This window comes from Sceloporus undulatus, chromosome 1 (genome assembly GCF_019175285.1).
Source record: "Sceloporus undulatus isolate JIND9_A2432 ecotype Alabama chromosome 1, SceUnd_v1.1, whole genome shotgun sequence".
NCBI lineage: Eukaryota > Metazoa > Chordata > Lepidosauria > Squamata > Phrynosomatidae > Sceloporus > Sceloporus undulatus.
This window is the reverse complement of record NC_056522.1, coordinates 110,873,886-110,878,570: the sequence shown is the minus strand read 5'-3', so window position 1 is coordinate 110,878,570 and position 4,685 is coordinate 110,873,886. Positions and strand designations below refer to the sequence as shown.

The 4,685-nt window shown below is 40.6% G+C and overlaps 1 long non-coding RNA gene across 1 annotated transcript; it reads right to left on the bottom strand.

The window, feature by feature from the left end:
• Positions 1-173: 173 nt before the first annotated feature.
• On the bottom strand, positions 174-3,852 carry LOC121918869. Its single transcript, XR_006101322.1, has 3 exons — positions 3,439-3,852; positions 2,140-2,253; positions 174-1,358 (listed from the first exon to the last, which is right to left on the bottom strand). It is a non-coding gene; the product is annotated as an uncharacterized LOC121918869 (long non-coding RNA).
• Positions 3,853-4,685: the final 833 nt, after the last annotated feature.

The window sequence follows — 4,685 nt, the reverse complement described above, 5'->3', positions numbered from 1 at the left end:
ACATGCAAATCACTCCTGCCTTTCCAGGTCACACAATATATACAGCCAAGTCCTTTCCAGGCGAGCATTCTCTGAAGATGCCAGCCACAGATGCTGGCGAAACATCAGGAACAAACAAATCTAGAACATAGCCACATAGCCTGAAAAACTCACAAGCAACTATGGATGCCAGCCACGAAAGCCTTCGACTTCACCCAGTGGGTTTCATGGCCAAGTTGGGAATAGAACCCTGGTCTCCAGAGTCATAGTCTGACACTCAAACCACTACACCATGCTGAATCTACTTGCTATTCATGAAACAAGTGAAGAATACTACAGGCTAATGTTTTCTACAGAAGGATCTGATAATGTCACATGTAAGTGTGTGTTGATACAGAGGTATATCCTGAGCAGTGAGCTCATTATCTGATGCATCCCTCCTGATCCAGCTGGGAAAAATCACTCTTGTTGGGCTTTTTTTAAAAAAAACTCAACCCCAGACAGCAGGAATGGAGATTCTGGCCAGGGAGCCTTTTGTGGGCCAGGTGATGTTGGATGTGGGGAATCAGGGCCCTGTCTGTGTCTTCAGATGTCACTGGCTGCCTATGAAGACATGATTTTTCTATACAGCACTTTGGCCCAGATCGATTCACTCATTCTCTTGCTTTTTCCATTTTATGAAGAGGTGTGTGTGTGTGTGTGCCTTCAAGTAACCTGTGGATTTATGACCCTTGAATTTCACAGGTTCTTCTTAGTCAAGGAATAATCATGTGTGGTTTTGCCTGTGATGTCAGTGTGATGGTAAATTTGCTCAGGGTTCCCCCTCCCCCAGTTTTTTCCAAGAGCTCTCCAAGGGGCTGAGCCTAGTTGGGGGCATGGTTTAGCACCCTGGACAGCTTATTTAAAGTTCAGCCTAACCATCGAGAGCTTACTCCTGTCTGCTATAGTCGAAGTGGGGAAGGACTACCTTCCCAGGGACCATTGAACATCTGAAATTTGCACCTTTTGGGGTGAGAGCTTGACAAACCTGAGAAACCCTCATGTCTTGTTGATGGATGCAAGGTAGCATGCAATATTCCTATTTCCTTTGTGGCCATGATTTCAACTTACAAATGTTAAAAGACGTGTGAAGTGAAGCTTAGAACTTCCATTCTCTGTTTCACAATCTGTACCAGTCATCTTACCCGGAGGTACTTGTGAACAGCCTTAAGTGAGTGCAAGTGGCATATTAGCCATTGTGTGTAAATAGTCAGGTCTTCTTGGGTCACTAAATTGGTAGGATTTTCCTTTCCGGTCAGGAAGTTCTCTCGGGCACTTGACAGCCTCACAGCCCTTTGAACAGCATCATTGTACTCCTGCATAATATGAGCCACTTGTTTCTAGGGAGAGAGCAGGAGCAAGAGAGAAGAGGATTTGTTTTATCAGAAAGATGAATTAATAAGCAGGAACACTACAGTTTATAGTTTACCCTTCCTCTCTAAATGAGAAAATCTGAGGAACAGGAGTTGTCATTTATGGGGACAATTAAATTGTACAAATAAAATCTGAGCTTTTTTATTTAAAAATTCATTCTGAGAATGCTTCCTTTTAAAAAGATATATTTGGAGACATTATAATTTTTTATAGCATACATGGCCAAGCACTACAAAATATTTGGCTTCCAGCAACACATGTCATATAAATCAACTTTTACTGATGTTCCAGTGCCTGCTCCTGATGATTCTCTAAAACCTTTGGTGTTCGACATACTTTACACATGAAGCAGGCACATATGGCAGGACTAATGTTGACTTCAGCAGTTCAAACTACCAGTGTGAGGGGGCAGTGTATAGTGTGACATAATCTTTTAATATTCCTCCACCAAAAAAATCCTTGCATATAGAAAAGTGACACATCAAGAAAAAATTCTAGCTCTTTGTGAAAAAGACAAGCACTTTTCTTCCAAGAAAGGGGAAAAACCACCAGCTTTCAAACCTCCATCATCATTCCTGCTTATGAAGCATATCAATTGGCATTATTAGTGCAATTTTATTAAAAGAAAACCTATATCCATCTTTACAAGCTTTGCTCCTGCCAGATCATGCTTACAGCTCAGTTCTTGTTACTTACCTTGAAGAAAAACACATATACCTGAACTGTGCAGCTCTGAGATTTTCATACCTGGTAGAATGGATAGAGTTGTTCAATAACACTGCTGTGCTGACAAAATCTTTTCCATCTGAGCATGTGTAAATATTTGCTTTGGACCAACTGTGTAATTCTGTCTGTAAAAAACTTCACCAAAAGCAATAAATTGTGGAGATTAAAACAGCAACATTGCTTCCAAAACGCAACATATTATCACATATGTAAGTGGAAAAGATATCTGCAGATATCTATTCCATATTGGTATTTAAAGGTGTTTCTTTTCTACTTTACTTTTTTAAAAGGAGATTTTCGCCAGGAACTAAGGACCTATGAATCTAGCTCTTTAAGCTTAAAAAGGCCGAAAGGGCTTAAACTTCTTTTTTCTAGAACAGCACCCCAGCACTCATGATAAACTGCTACTGAAATTTATGGGGATTTCAAAAAATTAGATTATGTCAGGACAACAATCAGCTGTTTTAAGGAGAAATTCAAAGTTAAGAATTCCACTGGTCTAGTATTCAAGCTAAATCCCTTACATGAAATTAAGCAGTTCTTTGGAACTTGGGGCTATACTCCTCCTAATCCATACAACTCCTATACAATTCCTGCAAGGAAGTGACAATCAGATTTGAGGAACAACAGCAGAGCAGAGCTGTCTCCCCAATCTTCCAATGGCGAGAATCCTAGAGGCAGCATGGCAGGATTTCATTTCCCCTGGATGAGAACAACTGCAAGAGTAGTGCATTAGCAAGTTATGGTCTATGCTACAATTATATGTGCAGAATCCTACTCCAGGCAACATAACAGCTAATCCTGTATCAGATTCCTAAAGCACAGCAGTTAGAAGCTCTTTTGGGACCTGTTGGCTTTTTTCCATGCCAAATCCAACTAAAATAACCATGATTTCCTTAGACTTGTACATGTGTGTACACACACACAGAGGGATAAATACTCATTCCCTTTCTTTCTCTCTTCCTCTTACACATACACACTTCTTCTCCCTACTACCCTCCTCTTCTTCTCTTCCCCTCTTATCTGATACACACTTCTCCTTCCCACCCAATTTACTAAGCAACCAGCTGAACAGTTAAAGACAGCAAGCACCAAGGCTCACAATCTCTGCTACATTTGGTCAGGATATTCTTTTCACAATTGTCACGCTAAAAAGTGAAAAGCAACTGATAAGAAATGCCCAATAGCTAATCCAAAAGGCTCTAACACAAAACACAAGGAGCTGGCTGTGAGCAGGAAGCCTCATTTAAAGCTTCTGAAACAAGATGTATGCTGACAAATACTAAATGGGTTTTCAGATCTCAAAAAGACAACCATTACCTGGTGCAGTAATAAAGGTAAGCTTTCTGGTGTATAGTCTCTTTTTAGACAGCTCTCTAACTCCCTCTGCAGGACATCAGCCTGAATTACAAGCGGCTTTGCCTCTGCAACCTGTTAATTATGGACATCAAAGCAAAATTAGGACACTCTGCATTTTACCATCTTTCCAGGTCTTGCATTCAGGACTTCATTGACACAGCAGTTGAGTTCATTCAAATTCACTTTCCATTTCAAATTTACCAAGATCTCAAATTTACTGTCACTATGATATCCTGAGCATTCCATCCTTTTCACAGTCTGGACTAATTTATGGTCAGGGGTAATACAAAGACCCCAGAAAGAAAGGGGAAGACATTGAAATCATGACAATACAGTGGACCCTTGTTATACGCTGGGGTTTGGTTCCAAGATCCCCCATGTATAACAAAATTCATGTGTGCTCAAGTCCCATTAAATATAATGACATAGCAAAATGGTATCCCTTATAAAAAATGGGAAATCAAGGTAAATTTATACTTTTTTAAACATTTTCAAACCATGGATGCTTCAATCAGTGTATAACAAATCTGTGTATAAGAAGGGCCAACTCTATTTTCTTCTCCTGACTGTCCCCTCCCTTTTGCCAGATTAATATAGATTGGGCATAGGGCCTATTGCTTTTAATGCTCCTCATTCTGAGACTTTTATATCAGGGAGGATGGGCTGAGTGACTCTAAGACGGTAGGGATGTCATGGCAGAAAACATGGCAGTTCTTCATAGGCCTAGGATGGTTCACTGCAGACAGAGCAATTGTGCATGTGCCTGAGAGCAATTCCCACCCCCTCTCCTCTGTCTCCTCAATTTGTTTTCCTCCTTCACTTCCAGAACAGGATGCTTAGCAGGTCTAATCTGTGAGCATCCTAAGGGAATGAGGAGCTTTGGAGTCTTTGGTTCCAAGGGCATTCAAAAATGGCCATGAACACCCTGTTTCAGCCAATGTTCCTACACTGATATATGCTGCTGAAGGTGGGGGGGGGAGGGTACTGTATATACGCATGTATAACTCTAGAAATTTTAGTCTAAAAATTGACCCCAAAAAAGAGTCAACATCCACAGGTCAATATAAGTGCTGTACTTTAACTCTTATTTTACAAAAGGAATTATATCCTGGTGGAAGGCAAGAGTGTAATGTGTTCTGGAAGCACTGATCCACCTCTACTCTTTTATCCATCCAACCTATAGTGTGAACACAAACAGGAGGTCAAAC